We start from the raw sequence: 19,639 nt of genomic DNA on the forward strand, positions 1-19,639 counted from the left end.
TAAGAACATGTTCTGATTGATGATTACATGAGACAGTCTGTAAAATAGTAGTCCCATGATAAACTCAAATGTCCAAATACTTGATGAGATTTAAAGAGGTTACTATATAATATTAGCCATTAGATTCATAATCAGAGAAGAGATAGAGTTGGGCCAAAAATTACATGAGTATTATCTTTCATGTTTTCATGGTGATTGCATTTTAGTTTCAAAGAAAATCAAATGGGACCTTGAAAGGATGTTACATGAAATCACCCACCACAAAAAGAAAAGAAGAGCCACTTTACTTAGTCGAGATAGAGAGTGAAAAAATTGACTAAAATTAATGGGGGTTTTCTGTGTTTGTTTTACCCATCATCAGTTTTATCCTGGAAACACTGTAAGTAGCATGGACTAAAGTCCACCCCTCAGAGTTCATTTGAACACCTCTAATTACATTTAAAAAAAATCATCTCCTACAGTAGGTTCTGAATATTTTTTATCATTGTTTATTTGGGGGATAACTTGAAGCATTTCATTTCCAGAGAAATACAGCTCTGAGAATAGCAAATTTACATTTACCCCTTTATTCTCAACCAGATATTTGCTAACCAGTCTCTTCAAGGACAGGAGGAGCCCTGTTACTGAAACTACATCAAAGAGCTTTGTAAAATCTTGCTGTTTATTCAGAAACATTTTTCCATATTATAATGAGTAGTATATATAATATTATATGTAATGAATATTATAATGAGTATTATACACAATGAATATTCATTATAATATATACATATTATATAAACATATATATAGGATACTCATATATATGTGTATAAAACTCTAATACTAAACTTAGCAAAGCTCTCAGATCTTCAAACTTTCATGGTCTAAAGTTTTGCTATTGGTTTTACTTACAAGATCAATTTCTACTGGGATTTGCCAACTCTCCCCTTATGATTTACTAACAAACTGGCCAAATCAGATTTGACACCTGATTTTAGTAACTGCCTTACTGCAAATAGACAAAGCTCAATGCTGCAAAGGACTCATGTAATACAGGCATCTCATCAGTACAAAAAATTTGACTCAACATCTTTCTAAACAAAACTCTTACTTGCATGATCTAAAACCTGGAGACCCAGATTTTTCCAAAAGACAACAGATTCTGTTGATGGCTATGAAATCTCATAGAAAAAGACATAATAAGGCACTGTTAACAACTATTATGGAAATTGAAGGTTTAGAGCTGAGATTCTTTTTTTTATTGAGACAGAGTCTCACTCTGTCTCTCAGGCTAGAGTGCAATGGCATGATCTTGGCTCACTGCAACCTCTGCCTCCTGGGTTCAAGTGATTCTCCTGCCTCAGCCTCCTAAGTAGCTGAGATTACAGGTGCATGCCACCACACCTGGCTAATTTTTTTAAAAATATTTTTAGTAGAGACAGAGTTTTACCATGTTGGCCAGACTGGTCTGGAACTCCTGACCTCAAGTGATACCCTCGCCTTGGCCTCCCAAAGTGTTAGAATTACTGGCGTGAGCCACCACGCCTGGCTGAAAGCTGAGATTCTTAGAGCTCTTCTAGAGTGATGTTTAGTCCATTTTCAGACTTCTATAATGATACTACCTGAGACTGGGTAATTTATAAAGAGGTTTAATGACTCACAGTTTCACATGGCTGGGGAGGCCTAAGGGAACTTATAATCATGGCAGAAGGTGGAGGGGAAGCAAGGCATGTCTTACATAGTGGCAGGAGAGAGGGAGGATGAAAGGAGAACTGCCAAACACTTTTAAATTCATCAGTTCTTGTGAGAACTTACTCACTATCACAGAACAGCAGGGAAGAAACTGTCCCCATAATCTGATTTCCTCATACGGTGTCCCTCCCCTGATACATGGGGATTAGAATATGAGATGAGATTTGCATGGAGACAAAGAGCCAAATCATGCAAAATGACAAGATGACTTTTATCCAGGACCTCCAGATGACAGCATGAAGTAGACATCATCCTTCAAATATACTTGAAACAAGAGCCAGCTAACCAGGCCATACATTGTTTGTTCTGTATGTTCTGTATCTCTCTATCATACCATCTGTTTTCTTTCCTCTTCAATAGTTTAAGGTACTGGATTATTATCAGGCACTTTTAATTCTTAACAATGCTGTCAATGTAGTCTCTATCCTTAATATTTTTATTTGTTGTTCTTTCTCAGTTCTTATTATGTTTCCCAATACTTAGCTAGAATTTGATACAATTAAACTTTTGGGTTTGTATTCACCTTCTGTTGTGTGTAATTCAGTTTTGTTTTTGATACTCACTTCTGTATTAAATCAGTTGATCTTGGAAAACAGATTCATTTATCAGCTGAGGTTTTAGATAGAAATAAATACAACAAGCCAGGCATCCAGAAAACTATCACAACCTCTATCACAACCTTCCTAAAGAGTGCTTTTTGTCACCACAGGAGTAACATTTGAAAATCTGTCTTGGAAGTCATCTATTTTACCTAAACATTCACAGAAATAAACTTGAAAAATATTTAAACCATTTAAATCCAGATGGCATGTATTAAGAGCCCATCAGATTTTATAGATCTTACAAGGAAGATACATAGGCACAAAAAAGCTCCCTTATTTAAGTCTCCCTGATGATCTCTATACCAAAAATTTTATTTCCTGCTGTCAGACCAATCTTGGAAAGAGTGCCAAAGTATTTCATTGCTATTCAGCAAACCTATATGGGTACTTTTATCAAAAACCTATATTTAAATGATTCTAATAACTAGTATTAGTTTTGTAGCCCACAATCCTATTGACTACTCCTCATAAATTGTGTAAGGACCTAATATCTTGATAAACTGATGCCAACATTCAAGAAATGCTCTGATATTATTAACAAAGGTCAGTTTCAGGCTCAACAATTTCTCTTCTCAGAATATATTAAGAAATTTAATTTAAAAGAAAAAAAAGCCTCAATATGAATTTCATTATTTTTCTAAAAATTTTAGCAACCAGGGAGCAGTTTTTGAATTACTTTCATCTGCCCCAAGCCTCTTTTTTTAATGTGGCATAATTGACTTGAAAAGTGGGAATAATATACACATTATGATGCAGAGAATATTATGAAAACTGGATAGTGTAATAAAGGCCATAGAATTTTTTGCATGAGAAGTTTTTTAAAAATTGTGCAGACTGTGGTCCCAAATAGATACAATTTTGACGTAATAGAGTCTTCTTGAAGTAGAATACACTAGGCAAAGAATGCTGTATGTATATCCCTACAGATCTACTTCTCTTGGATCTTTTTCTATTATGAAAAATGTTTTAAAAGATTCAATAATTAGACTAATACCAACATATCTCATCTGTGAGCTCTTTGGATTTGCAATAGGTTATTGTATAAGTTATTCTTCCCTTTTTACAAGTTACCACAAACTTGATAATATAAAACAATACACATGCATTAGCTTAAAATATGGCAGACTGCTTCCTCAAAGCCAGCAAAAGAGAGAGTTTTCTGGCAAAAGGAAACTTACAATCTCTTGTAATCTTGTCCTGAAGTGTCATCCCCTCAGGGATGATAATTAGAAGGAAATTACTCAAGGGGAGAAGATTACTCAGAGATGTGAACATCAGGAGGCAGTTTTATTTGGGAGTCCTTTTCAAAGCTACTGACTTTAGATATTTTTGTGTCTTTATTTAATGGAGATACTCTTGGCTTCTGGCTTAGAAGTAGCCTATAAATTATGACTATTATCCTTTTTATAGTATTTGTGTTGCATTCCTCAAATGTGTAATTTCTAAGGCTTAATTTATGTACCCTCCCAACAAATGCTCAACCAACCAACCAATAAGAAATCTGACACTTTCAGATATTAGAACAGTAATCATTAGAAACTCTACTTACAACCATAACACAGAAAACAGTGGTAACATTTGTATTGATTATGACCCCAGGCAATAATCATCTATCATTATCAGCTTAAAGTAGACCAAAAATGTGAAGAGGAGACTTGAGAACTAAAGTGAACATGATTGTCTCTTACTGAGATAAAAGATACTGGGACCAAACTTGTCTGTCCTGGGTTAAACCGTTCTAGGACTGAAACTCATTGTGATGCGTAGTTTTGGGTGAAGGAAGAAAGACTGACATATATAAGAACTAAAATTGACATGGACAGGAGGCAAGGAAATACTGGGAAGAAGAGGGAAGTTTCCAGGCAAAGGCCCCACCCTCAAGCCTGGAAAACTGCAGGACTAAATGGGAACAGGAATTCCTGATTTGTACCCAAATGTTGCCTTTTCCAAGATCACTTTGGCCCACCACACCCCTATCCTGTGCCTATTTAAACCCCAAGCTCCATGAACAAAGGAACAGAAGAGCAGCAGAGCAGAAGAGTGGCAGAGTGGCACAGCAGAGAAGGAGCATATGAACATCGAGAGGCATTCAGCTGGGGATAGTCAGAGAGGAGATCGGCCATGGGATGGCCAAACTCCAGAGACAATCATCTTGCCACTCCATCCCCTTTCCAGCTCCCCATCCATCCCACTGAGAGCCATCTTCATCACTCAGTAAAATCCCTGCACTCACCATCCTTCAAGTCCATGTGACCCAATTCTTCCTGGACACCAGACAAGAACCCAGGTACCAAGAGTGCAGGGTGTATAAGCTGTCACCCTGACTTTCCAGTGAGCTGGTTTAACACTGAGTTGTCCTAGATGCTACCATGGGGCCAGAGCCCAAAAGCCCTCACCCCAGCTCCTGCACATGCCCATCTGCATGTTCCCCCTCCTGTAAGGGGTTTGAGTGTGTGGTTGCTGAGTAAAAACAAGCCACACTCCTGCTGCAAGTCCCACAACAGGGTCAGGGAACTCTCACCTTTCCAAATCAAAATATGTTTCAGTAACAGTATTAATAATTCTGTGGCCATGAATACTTTCCTGTTTCTATGCTAAATAATACTGGAAGCAAGCAAAAATAACATAGGTACTTAATGTACTTAATGTAGCAATTTTGATCCAGGAAGTTAAGGCTGGGAACCAACTAAAACACCTTCCTTTTCAACATTAATAGATTGTTCATCAAAGCTCCCTTCAAGATGCTCAGTTTACTCTGTCCACTAATCCAGAAATATGAAGATATAAATTTTGCTTAATCCCAGCCAGTTTTCTACTTTCACAAACTACATTAACAGTTCTCAGCTCAGGCCCTAAAACTCTGTTAATAGACTAGCTTCACAGTGCATGTGACCTGTATAGCCATGTGTGACTTAATGTTCTGCTGTCACCATTTTGAAATTCTTAACCATATTTTAACAGTTTTTAAATAAATGTTATCTGAGCCCTATAAACTATTGTCAGTTCTGCCTATTAAAATCTTCCACTAATTTTTTTTCACTTTTGAGACACTACTAAGAGTTTGTTAAGATGGTATTCTCATTTTCTGCAGAAAATCTAACACTATTAGCTTTGCTTGATTAATAGTGCTTTTCTCCCCCTGGTACTCTTTTGGGGAGTTTACGCTTGATATATCTGCTAGGATATGCTGCCTTATTTTTTCTCTTACTAAGCTTTGTTTCACATAACAAAAGAGTTAAATTCTTCCAATAAGAAAGAATTCATGTTCACTATAATTATGTGAGCTTCAGAGTGGAAACACCAATAGGGAGTAACATTGGGAATTTAACTAGATGAAAAATAGAATCCACCTTTTGTACAGAGAAGTGGTGTAAAATGTTGTTAAAAGAGTTGAGTGTTGTATTTGATGATATTAGTGCAGAATCTATTTTCTTGGCTGGCACTCACCTCACTTTCTTCATTTTCACCTTTGAGAAATTATTGAAACCATCATACTTTCCTAGCTAGTCTTCCATATGGTTGTACAGCTGGTGTTCTGGAGACCGTGCTCTGACTAAAGAGCTAAATGGGGGCTAAAATCCATCTTACATTCTGCTAATTAATATGTCTTCCCTGGAGTGGACGTGCTTCTCTGAGTAATGGGCATATTTTTCCTAATTTCACAAAGGCATTTTATACATTAGCAATGTCATTGTTCACAATGGTAGATGTCGAAGTAGCATCTATTTGTGGGACCAAATACATGAGCTGAGGAGCAATAGGTTCTACATACCAGTACCTCCTTCTTCTCTCCTCCATGCTTAATAAAAAGAAGAATTTGGTTAAAACTGTTTAAGTGGAGTATGCAATTGGTATAGATTAGGGAAAATAAGAAAATTATGCTTTTCCTTGCCTGTGTTCCTCTAGCTAACTCAGGTTTTAGGCAGAAAAGAAGCTAATGGTTGCCATACCCTGGACAGTGATTTGCTACTGCCATTCCTTCTTGGACACGTCAAAAATGCTCAAGTCTTTCTCAGCTTGCAAGAAACACAAACAAATGAATTAACTTCTCAGTCCTGGATTCTAAATGTGTTATTATCCTACTCTAATTTTTCCTGTCTCATTATCCAAGTAATTGAAATATTATTCTATGTCTATTAACTCCATTTCTTTAGCTGTGCATTCTCAGCACAATGCAGTACAGCCTCAATTGAAACTATTTGGCAGGGCTGCTAGGCAATACACACCTCATTTCCAGGCACGGTGATGTCATGAAGGGATGGGAAGGAAAGGAACACTCAGAGTGGGTCATGTTCAGTCCTTTGGGACTGTACAGGAAAGCTTATGCTGGAGAAGGCAGTTGTCAAGTTAACTGTAATATATTCAGATTGCACTGCAACTGTGTACACATACAGGAGAAAGGAATTATATTTAAAATGAACTCAATAATTTGCCTCCTGTTCACTTCAAGAGAACACAGAAATTGATTTTTTTCAAAGATGTCTATGTGAATATTTTATTTAATCCACATAAGCCGCAGACCAGGTTTGCCCTGGGTGAATATTTTAGAAATCACTGGAGCTTCAGGACAGGCGCTGGCATAGTCTCATCTGCTCTTCTTTCTTTGAAAGTCTTAAGAACACTGTTGATAAAAATGATATCTGTTACTCATTTTAATAAACTGTCAATCATTCAATTTTACCCATATTTTGCTTATTATTTTGAGCTTTACTATTAATCAATTAATGCAGTGTTAACTGAGAACCAACCATACCTGAGAACTAGGGAAAAAAGCATTGTGAAGATACAGAATGACGGATAAGGTTGAGTGGGAAGTACTCATAATTTTACATGAACTCTGCAATATCCAGATGGGAAACAAACAGTAGTGCCCAAGCCAAGGCATGAGAATAGCAAGCGTTCATTATTTTTTCTTTCTATCACTAGGGAAGAAGAAATGATGCTAGAATAGGCCAAAGGGGAAAAGTGCTATCTAACCTGAATTATTTTCCCTGCTGCCCACCACACCGTCTCCTGGCTAAATACTTTGTCTGAAAAGATCTGTATGTGGACATCTCATTAGGTTTTTAAGTATGGAAACCTTCCTCCATATGGCATCTCCCATGATGGTGATAAAAACTGACCACAATGGAAGGTAAAAAGCAAGGTGGTTCAAGATGTAGAAAATGAATGGGCTATGTGGCATTGACTAGAGGTAGAGGATAGCTCAGCCCATGCTTAGGATGGAAACTCCTAGCTTCAGAAGCAGACTTACACTAAATTGGTATTGTGTAATGAACCTGTTTGGGAATTAATCCAGAGAATGTTACTATCCTTGTGTATCTCATATATACATAAAATTCACAGTCAGTCTGTTATTCTCTGAAACAGCTTTACATGAACCAGACTTTTGCTAAAGAAACAGAATCTAGTTGAGAACGCAAATGGTTCAAATTTGGAAAAAAAAATTGCTCAACCATAAATTGCTAGTTATTTGTTAAAGCGATTAAATGCCACATTAATAATGAACTTCAAAACTTTATCTAAATTCCTAGTAAAACATAAAGAGTTCAGTGGAGAAATGTTACAGCAGAGTTCACAGAAAAGTACTCTAAAGTTACTAGCCATCATGAAACGCTTCATGGAAGATTGAGGAGCTATGAAAGCATGAGTAGGATTTAGATACGTTGAGAACAGAAGCAGGGCACTTTGGACAGCTCAGGCAGAAAAATCTTCGAAATAGTATTTGTTGTGAAAATGTCACTGTAAATTGATAGAACAATTAGTTTCTTTCTTTGCAATGAAACATTTGTGGCACTCATCTCTTCAATATCTGTCAGGTGGAATCAGAAAAGTTAAGATTATAGACAAGCTACGTCGTTGGCAGGTTAAATTACGTTCCTTTAGATAGAAAGCAAAACAAAACAAAATGGAAAGCTAGATTGATTTCTATATATTTGGATCTCTGAAGCTTTTAAGTAATCAGGAGATTGCTCTATTAGCTATGATCTTTTTTTATATTTTCTCTTTAAAAGTTTTAGAACTGTATTTGTTTGATGGAAGCAAAAAAGATTTTGTAGTATTGAATCTTGTTTTACTGTTTTTAAAAGCTACAACTTGGAGAGCAGAAAGATAATTTATTAAACATGTTGGAAGTGTTAAAATATTAAACAATATGTACACTTTTTGTGTGTATATTGCTATATATTAACAATCATCCATTACAACAGAGTACAATGCTATACTACAAAAGCCAGACTATCACCTAAACATTTCTTAAACAATTCTTAAATATCTACTACCAAAAAATAGCATCACTGTGGTTAATGGCTTAGACTCTAGAGCAATGTCACCAACTAGCTAGGAAGTTTGGCCAACTTACTTAACAATTCTGTGTCTTAATTTTTTTTAATCTCTAAAACTGTGATAATAATTATACTTAATTTGTTGGATTCTTTTGAGGAATAAATAGCCTAATATGTAAAAAAAACATTTAAAGTAACAACTGGGGCGTAAGACTTAAATACATATTCCCTTTTATATTGTCAGTTACCTGCTATATGGAAAAATAATATTTGAGGCATTTTCAGTGACATGAGAATGATAGTCCCTGCTCCCAAGTAGTTGAAACATCACATTGAAGAAATATCTATTGAGTTCAGACTTTTTAGAAAAAGTTTAATTACAGGAAAAAAAGATATTGGAATTTAGAGTATCATTGTAACCGTCGATGTTATAACGATCATAATTACCAACAATATCAATACCATTCTCATTAGTTACTATAATTATAATTACTATTATCATGGTAATGATGGAATTGACTAAATCTTTGCATTGTACTAGGCATTCTTCTAAGAATTTAACGTATATTAACTTATTTAAGTTTTCCACAAATCAATATTAATATTCTCATTTTGTAGTTGAGAAAACTGGAGTATATCGACGAAGGACATTCAGTTAGTAAACAAAGATGCCAGGTTTAATACTCAGGAATTTTGTCACCAGACCTCATACTCTTAGATTAAATTGTGTATGTCGTTATTGCAGTAAGAACAGCTTAAACATTAAAAAAGAGAATGTCACACTGATAAAATAACGTCACATATATAGGAAAACTCTAATACAATTAATAGAAAAGATGATTTTAGAAATGAATAAATATTCAAAGCCCAAGATAAAATGGAGGAAGGGTCTGAAGATAGAACTACTAAGGGAGGTGTACAAATCATTAATAAGATAAAAAGTTAAATATCCTTCAAAAAGACAAGTCTTTGCCTGACTGGTAGAATCACAGAAAACATTTAAATCCTTTATGTTTTCTCTCATTTTCTGAGTATACTTAACTGAGAAAATAATCAAGACATTACATTTTACAAAAATATATATAGATTCTGAAATACAAGCTGCTATCTGGAAACTATGAGTTTTTCAAGAATAATGATTAGATATCAATTTGTATGATTTGACATTTTATCACACTGAGTATGGAGAGTTGTTAAAGAATAAGGGGTCAATCAAGATTTTAAAAGTTTAATTTCAAAGTGGTGTGCCAGAGAAAGGAGGTCTTCTCTGCTTGTGGTGTCCACGGTATTGTTTATTGAGGATCTCAGCCACTAAAATGGCAATGGGAGACTGGAAGGAACAAGGGATTCATTCAGGCGCGATTTTTAAGCAATGATAGACAAAGCTTAGCAATTGGTTCTAGCAGGAGGGAAAAGAAACTAAACATGTTATTGCGCATTGCTACGGCATCCACTGAAATTTCTCGCAGAGTTAAGCTGGGCTCTTGGTGAAGTACCTCTCATAAATCATCGTGGTCAGCCTCTTTCATTGGAATATTAAAGTTCTGTTTGACAGTACACATAGAGAAGTGCATTACCAACTGAATTACTGTTGTGTAACATTAATGAGAATTTGTTAATCTGAAATTACAAACAGAATTTTAGAGAGGGTACATTTAATCTCTCTAAATATCACAGTCTCTTATGGCTGAGAAATTCATGTAGGAAAATACAGTATAATTAAAACTTGGTAGGTGAACACAAAATCAAAGCAAGGGGGTTAATTATATGATTTGAATGATTAATGGCATGAGGCTAAAATGTAGTGACAAATCTTTAAAATTTTCCTTATATTCAGACAAGTGGATTTTCGTGTCAGTAGAACATTCTTTTGGGAAAAATAATACATTTAGAAGAGGCAATTCTGATTAATCTCTCTAACTCATCTGATTCTCTGTCTTCACGTTTAGGTTATGGACATCACTCATAACTTTTCTGCTGATTAATACAATTTCGTATTTCCTAATATATTCACATTTTACAGTTAAGAGTATCTGGCTCATGGGTTCCTTGGATATTTAACATTATGTTCCATTTCTTAGCTGTGATCCACTCTGAGTTGTTTTAGTTTCCTTCTCAGGGGAAGTAATGGAAGCTGCCCTATTGCCTTATTGTGAGGATTAAATGAGTTAATATATGTAAAAATGCTTAAAAGAGTGTCTTTAATGGTGAGCACTGTTAAATGTTTGCTGTTTTTCTATTACTATTATTATGAACTTATTTTATTTTTCCTAAATCTTCGGAGATGCATCACTATAGAACATTACTACCAACATAGATCCAAGATCACATGCCTCTTTGATTGGGGAATGACTCCACTATTCAAAGAAAGCATAGAAATTGTGGTCAGATTGACGTTTGACTTTTGGCTGTGCTACATACCAAATGTGAGGACTTGAACAACGTATTTAACCTCTCTGAATCTAATTTCATAGGCCTTGAAATGTGCTCTGACTGCCCGTCTATATTGTTTTGCAGATTGAATACATATTTAATGGTTACTTGTCCATTTCTAGATATAGTAAATTTATTAATATAATGCTATTTATTCAATATAATATTTTTAAAATAATACAAGTATGAACCACTGGCTATCAATTTTGTATATTTTCCAAATTTCTAGTGCATATATTAAAGATAAGTGGAGAATAATTTCCATAGTAAGTAGTTTAAATCATTGCTCTCTTTTCCAAAGATAACACAATATACTAGGCATGTTGCCAATTTTTCCTTTAATCAAAATCCCATATGTAGGGATTTTTTGGTTGTTGTTTTTTACCTTCTCACCAACAGAAAAAGGGAGTTAACCCAAGCAGATTATCCCTTGGGAATCCTTGGAATTGGAACCGTGAGAGCCCTAGCAGGTGAATTGGTACTGGGTCTCAAAGTTATTTTAGACTCAGGAGTTGTTGACACCATTGTAGGCCTTTTGAAACCAAAATAAGCAGCAGGAAAAAAAAATGTCATTCTGCAGGCACGGGAAAAAGAAGAACTGAGTGAAAAATAAGCTCTGTGAATTTCATTTATACTTTTTTTCCCTCAGGGTTGTAATACACTATTACATCCTGGAAATAAGTCACCCTTATCTGAGATCACCTTGATTGAGCTTTTGTTTGTTTTGTTTGTTTGTTTGCAAACAAATTATTTCTGACTAAGGTAGAGTTTATTCTGCATCATTATGTTACAACAGTTGCACATATTTGAAAAGTCAAAGGGTGTTGTAGGCAAAGGAAATGGCTTGAGATAAAGCACTGAGGCATGAAATGTTTGTTCTGTTCAATGTTATTAGGGCATAAAGTGCAAAGCAGAGGCCCCAGGAGTGAAAAGAAAGTAAGGCCTGGCTCATGAACTGGCCTATTTCCTATGCTATGTTTGAGTTTTTTTCCTCTGTACTTTCAGGCAGGAAGAGTGATGTGGATGAATTTGCAGTTTAGCCAAATTACTCTGTTAGCACCATAGAGAACAGTGTGTAAGATTGGCAAATGCAGATAAGGGGTAGGTTAAGTCAAAGTACGTGATCTTTAAGCCATTATCTTTAAGCCATTGCTTAAACATAATATTTTAAGCAGATCTTTCCAAGAAGCGATCCTTAGGACACTAGATACCACAAAAGGGAGGAAGGTAGGATTTCCATAAGGGAGGAAACTAATGTAGAAGGAAACAAACAGAACTTAACTATTAATAACACCAATTTGCTTCAGACTGAATCTGTACAGTAATAAAAGTCCACTCATAAAACATACAGATTTTTTACTAACTAAAAGTATGTTAAATGTGTCTGCTGTTGATTGGTTTATGTAAATTGTCTGGTTATTTCTGCGAGTCACTGGGTATGGTGACATAGCATTTATTGGAAAATATGTTTGCTCTGTAAAGCCAAAGATGATCTGAACTCTAGGAAAAAAAGAAAAAACAAGGAGGAAAAAACAAGAAAGAAGAGGGTGAGAAACTAGCAGACTTTATTTGCAATTATATTGAAAACTATTCAGGGCAGCATTGTCAACTAGAAATATTTAATAATTACATAATAAGTATTAGGAAATATTAAAAAACATACATAATTTTACATTTTCTAGTAACCACATTAAAAAAGGCAAAGAGAAACAGGTGAGATTGTTATAAGTAACATTTTGTTGAACACAATGTATCCAAAATACCCTCAGTATAACATGTAATCAATATAGCAATTTTAATGAAATAATTCTCTTAGAACACATCTCAATCAAGATACCAAATTTTAACTGGAAATACTAATCAAATATCATGAAATTTACAATTACAAGTGTAGATTCCATACCCAAGTCATTCCAAAGATGCTTAAATTTTTTCCCAAAAATTCAGTCTATTAGATTTTAAAATTAAATTAATTAAAATTAAGCAATATTAAAAAGAGTTCCCCAGTCACATCAGCCACATTTCAAGTACTCAGTTGGCCCTTATGATAGTGACTGTATTGAACAGCAAGGTTTCATGGCTAGAATGTCTGTAGATATTTCCTGAGTGAGAATGATCAAGGAATTGGGAATTCTGGCTAATTAAAATGATTCGATACCACAGGATATGAAGAAAAAAAAATTTTGATACCACAGGATATTAAAAAAAATAGTTAAAATTATTTGATATCGCAGGATATGAAGAAAAAAATCTGTAGTTTTTTATTTGCTTACTGCCAGAAATATTTTACATTTTCTGAGCTATATTTTCTGCCTTGATTTATCCAAAGTATCAGGAGTTTCAAGACGAAAATTCATTCATATATTCTCATTTAAGATAGTAGCTGAAGAAGCAAGATACATAGGAGATTGGAGAGAATAAAACTTGAAATCAGAAAAGGTTACATATACCTTTATGTGCTTGTTTACTCTGGTTTGCTTTAGTAAACCTTGGAACTTGATTCGTTTCTTTATCTTTTTATTTTTTCTCCAAGAAACAAATGATGGCGAAGCACTCTGCCGAATGGAGATATATGATATTTTGAGGATTCTATTTTAAAAGATTTTTCTCCATAAGTAAAATAATATTTACTCTGAATCTATATAGTTCTCTGAATTTTAATGCATTGCTAGCTAACACGTTTCTTCCCTTCTCCTTGAAGGGTGTCATTTGCTACAGAATCATTGCAAAAATTAAACATGAAGCTTAAATTGGTAGATGAGAGTATACTGTTCCTTCTACTTCTGTATACATTTGAAATTCTCTGCCGGGCGCAGTGGCTCACGCCTGTAATCCCAGCACTTTGGGAGGCCGAGGCAGGTGGATTACCTGAGGTCGGAAGTTCAAGACTAGCCTGACCAACATGGAGAAACTCCGTCTCTACTAAAAATACAAAATTAGCCGGGGTGGTGGCACATGCCTGTAATCCCAGCTACTCGGGAGGCTGAGGCAGGAGAATTGCTTGAACCCGGGAGGCGGAGGTTACGGTGAGCCGAGATTGCGCCATTGCACTCCAGTCTGGGCAACAAGAGCGAAACTCTGTCTCAAAAAAAAAAAAAAAAAAAAAGAAAGAAAAAAAAGAAATTCTCCACAAATTATTTCCTTGGGTAAACACCACTATCAGAGCTGATATTTGAACCCATTCTGCCTGATTTGTGCTTTTACACTAACTACTTTGTACTGGTAATTGCTCTAAAAGTAAAGGCACAAATGCAAGGTTTATATAACCTCCTTCCCAGAATTCTTGATTCTCAGGGTTGGTAGCTCTTTTATTTATGTAGATACTTGCAGAGCATATATATATACACACACACACACACACACACACACACATACACACACACATATATATACACACACATATATATACATATACATATATATTTTTTCTCTGTTCAATGACAGTGATTACCTCATTTAAAGGTAAAGTAATATTGACAAAAATCAATATTTAATAAGGAGAGCTAACATTTAGACTTCCTATCTTACATGCCAAGCACTATTTAAATGTTTATCTGGAATAACTTATGTAATCTTTATAAAATCCTATGAGGGAGGTTTCATTATATTCACTGTGCAGATGAAGAACAGAGATTAATACCTTGCCCAGTTTCACATAGCCAGCTGACAATTGATAGCTATAAGGTTCAACTGGGACACTCTAATTGTAGGGCTTGCCCTCCATCTAAAGCATTGTGGAGGCTTGACTTGCTGCTTGAGTCCTGTAATAGACAAGGTCATTCTCTAAATCAGTTGAAGATCTAACTGAGGAAAAACCTCCAACCTATTTGAAATGAACAACTCAAAGACAGATGCAATTAAACAGAATTATGTGGAAACAATAACAAATAAGGACTATCATAAGATTAAAAATATTATAAGGAAAAACTTTGTAGAAAGTTTAGTCTGCAGTTGAGCCTTGAAGATTTGATTGTAGGAAGGGGCAGACATGAGATTTCAAGAAAAGGTAAAAGATTAATAAAAGTATAGAAATATATGCCTTTTGTAGAATAATGTGAGAGAACAGCTGCTTATAGCAGAGGTACAATTTGGGAAAATTGTAATTTTAGAACAATAATTACACCCCAGGTTCCCACAGAACACGTCTTCCTACAGATACAGAGGCAGAGTTCATCATGGTTTCACTGGATTGTCTTTCTACCTAAGAAACTGGAGCTCAACTCCCGGCAAACTGTCAGGGAATTTCACTTCTGGGAATTTATAAAGTTCTTGTGCTTATGAACAATTGGTTGTCTGAACTCACGAGGTGCTTTCCATCTCCTTTCATGCTCAAGACAATTCCACTCCCTCCATTGAATATAAGAATATTTTACTTTAATTATTCTACCTCTCAAGTAACAAACAATGACAAATTTTATAACAAACTCATAGAAGCAAATTCTAGCTCCTTGTGAGCCTAGAAAAACATGAAATCTGTTGCTAGCACACCAGTTAGGGGAAAGCCTGAGCCACAGTCAGACTTGCCGTGTGTGAGGAAATAATCTCTGAGGGTCCTGCTGCTTACAGAGGAAATTACTCATTCAGACCTAACTAATGGCACTCTGGTTTATAAAAGGCAGAAAATCAAAGGTCCTAGAAAGTTGTGAGTATTCAGAGCAGGATGGTTCGGCGTGAGTTATGATAAGAAATTAAGTTTATAAATATGTCAAAAACAAATTAGTAGGTAATTAATTCTGAGGATTAGTTAGTCATTGTTTAGGCACACTATAGAAATTATGAACATGATCAAAGCTGTGTTTTAGCAAATTTAATTTGATGGCAGTGTAAAAATATAATAATAATACATAATTTAGTGGGTGTGACGAGACATTAGGTAATCAGGATAATTTATTCCAATAATGGTCAGAATACAGCCCACCTTGTTTGTGTATAGAGTTGACTATGATACTGTACAGGTCTGACAGTTCAGCATGGTGACACTCTTCCATGTAATTGTTCAAAGTCAAAAGTTCAGGCTTGATGAGTTCAATTTCTGCAACAGTAATTTTGTCATACTTTTGTGTAGGATAACTGTTGGATTGATTATTTCAACTTTTATCTTTCTTTTGTCTATGGAGATATATAGTCCAAGAAAGTCTAGTTAAAATTAATGAAACAGGTATTTGTCAGTCAAGTTGTGGGCCAGAAGCTTATAATTTCAAATGATTACATAATATTTCAAAATCTACTAAAACATACAGCTATTATTTAGTCAGGAGATTGGCCTGATGTTTCTTAAATTTGAGGAGGACACGTTTTGAATGACACGGTTTAATTTTCTCAGATCAGACTGGTTATCAAAGTGACACACATTTGCAAAGCTATCTCAGATATAGGAAATGACCTGAGTGCTTTGGGCCAGTGATTTTCATACAACTTTATCAGTGAACACTATTAATGAAATTCATCACATATTTTCAATGTAACTACAAATAAAAACAATAACAAATATACTGAGTGATTTCAATATGCAACATATTGCCCTTGACAAAGGGAGAATTATATAAAGATATTTATGACAAGTCCATAGCAAGATATTTTACTACCTTACTATAATCTTACTGAGAGAAGAAAATTCACACTTATAGGACAATGAAGACACTAAATTCAGTTTATAATTAAGAATTGGGTAAGTTCTAGGAAACATTTTTCAAATGATAGATAGCTTTGGTTATCAAGACAGACTTTGTGAAAGATAAGAGACTCAAAATTCTCAAAAGTTGAAGAATTGCCAGGTGCCGTGACTAATCCCTATAATATCAGCACTGCTCCCAGGCGGGGCAGATGACTTGAGCCGAGGAGTTCGAGAAGAGCCTGACCAACATGGTGAAACCATCTCTCTACTAAAAAGACATAAAAATTAGCCAGGCATGGTGGCACAAATCTGTAATCCAGCTACATAGGAGGGTGAGACACAAGCTCTATCTCAAAAAAAAAAAAAAAAAAAAAAAAGTTGAAGAATTTATAGGAAAAGGAAAAGAAGAGATGAATAAAAAAAAGAGAAAAGAAAAAAGATGGGTAAGAAAGAATGTAAGAGGAACTAAGTTGTTTAAGCACTGACTGCACTAAAATATCAAGTGTCCAAAGGAGATAATTTCAGGGCTTGGTAGGTTAGATAAATTGTCAGAAGTTACACTGAAAGCAGAATTCGAGCCAAGGTTACTAAATCATTTTTAATAATTACACTCAGGTGCAAAGACGAATAGGACTTCACGTGAATATGAACAAAGTGTATTTTAAGCCCTCATAGTATTATTACTCAAAATAATATAAATAAGCCAACACGTTAATGGTTGCAATATGAACTCAACATGTTTGTACCCATTTTATAACAAATATATAGACAAAGATATAGAGATGATAGATCAAGAAATGAAACTAGTATGCTAAAAAGTAAAATCATTGCATATATCAACCATATAAATATGTACAAAGGAAAAGCATTAAAGGACACAACTAGAACAATGGTAATTTAATTTTTTTTAGTATAAGAAAGGCAATCTGCAGGGCAATAAATTTGTACTGGTTATGTTAGAGTTTTCCAGCAAAACAGAACCAATAGGATATATTGGGAGATATATACAAAAAATTAATGATGGGGATTGATTCACATTATTATAGAGGTTGAGAAGTTCCACAATACGTCATCTACAAGCTGGAGAGTCAGGGGAGGTGGTGATATAATTCACAGAGTCTGAAGACCAGAAAACTAGTGGAGTTAATGGTATAATTCTCAGTCTGAGGCCCAATGCCTGAAAACCAGGTTGGGGGGCTGGGGGCCTTATATACAGCTCAAAAGGAAAGTCCAAATTCACCCTTCCTCTGCTTTTTTTTTTTTTTTTTTTTTTTTTTTTTTTTTTTTTAATCTGAGCCCTCAATGGTTTGGATGTCTGCCCACGTTGGTGAGAGGAGATATTTTTAATCATTCCATTGATTCTTATACTAATCTTCCAGAAAGACCCTCATAGATACACCCAGAAATAATGTTTTACCAGCTATCTGTTTATCTCCTAACACAATCAAGTTAACACATAAAACTAACCATGATGCTGAGAGAGAATATTTCCCTTGACCCCTTCGTGGGAATCGTGAAAGGGTGGCTCATTTACTCAGCCTGCAGCTCTGAACCCCTCACGGGATAAGGAGCACTTAGGTGAGTGGGTGCAGGAAGCAAGGCAAACAACTGCTGGAACTGGCCTGTTACTCCTCCCTGGAGGGAGCAGGTTCTGTGCGGGCCCTGCAGCAGGGTCCAAGCGTGTTGCAATATTCTTTTAGCTCTGCTGTTCCAGAAAGGTTATCTAGGACCCCCAGATCCCAAGGGGGCACAAGTTACAATCAGCGCTTATTTGGCATTTGCTGTTCGCAGATGGCTAAGTGTTAAACCAACTCACTAGAGGTCTAGGTGACAGCCTCTTACACCCTGCCCTCTTGGTACCGAGTTCTTGTCTGGCATCCAGGAAGAATCAGGTTACAGGAATAAATCGAAGGGTAGTGTATGTGGAGGATTTTACTGAGTGGTGGAAGAAGCTCTAAGCAGGAGAAGGGATGGAGTGGGAAAATAATCTTCCCCTGGTGTTCGGCCATCCCCTGCCAAACTCTTCTTTGAAGTCTCACCATCAAGCCGTCCCACTGAAGTCAAGCTGCTTCTCTCCGACGTTCAGCTGCTTCTTTTCTTCTCTCCTCTGCCCCTCCACTCTGCTCTTCTGCCAGTGGAGCTTGGGATTTTTTATGGGTTCAGGGTGGGGGGGTGGGGTGAGCCAGGGTGATTTTGAAAATGGCAACATTCGGGTGTAAAAACGGAGATGTGAAGTTCTCATTTTGAGCCCCAGGTCCAACATTGAGGGTGGAACCCCCGCCAGGCACCCACTCTCTTCTACCCAGTATTTCACTGTCTCCTGTCCATATCAATACTAGTTCAATAATTTTATGAAAATTATTTTATGAAAAGTTATTTTTGATTGAGACATTATAAAATTATAAGTTAACTTATAACAACAAACAGACAAGAGAAAAACAAACAAATATTTGTAGTAAGATGATTCAAATCTATTGTCATCTAAAAATTCTGAACTTGATTTTACATCCTTAAAGAGCCTTTCAAGTGATTTTATGAAATGAGTAAAGCCAGTTCTTCTGACTAGCTCTACGAAACACACAAATCTTTATACTTGTAGGTGACTTTTTGAATATTGAGAATACTCAGAGCAAGAAAATAGGGTATGGAAAAAAATGAATATTTTATTTTTCAAATAGGTAACAAATTTTGAGACGGAAAGGACAAAGATTAAAACTAGTATTATCAGTCTTGTACATAGATCACAAGATTAATAAATATTTGGGGTAACAAAGTTAATTAAAGGCTACTTATACTCACATCTCATTAAAGTCTCATCAACTTCATTCAAGCACACTACACACACATACCTTGTTGTTAGTGTGCTTTTGAGGGATTATGGTACAAATCTTGGCCCAGACACTAGAGATGAAACTCAAGTGAAAATGAGAGGTGAGCAAGAAGAGCTAAATAAATACAGAGACTATAAGCCT

General features: G+C 35.5%; 1 long non-coding RNA gene across 1 annotated transcript; it reads right to left on the reverse strand.

Annotated features, from left to right (window-relative positions):
* Positions 1-6,828: 6,828 nt before the first annotated feature.
* LOC139357715 (uncharacterized) lies at positions 6,829-16,182 on the reverse strand. The gene is made up of 4 exons (XR_011611321.1): positions 15,972-16,182; positions 14,694-14,814; positions 13,504-13,608; positions 6,829-6,957 (listed from the first exon to the last, which is right to left on the reverse strand). It is a non-coding gene; the product is annotated as an uncharacterized lncRNA (long non-coding RNA).
* Between the last annotated feature and the right edge of the window lie 3,457 nt (positions 16,183-19,639).

This window comes from Macaca nemestrina, chromosome 13 (assembly GCF_043159975.1).
Source record: "Macaca nemestrina isolate mMacNem1 chromosome 13, mMacNem.hap1, whole genome shotgun sequence".
Lineage (NCBI taxonomy): Eukaryota > Metazoa > Chordata > Mammalia > Primates > Cercopithecidae > Macaca > Macaca nemestrina.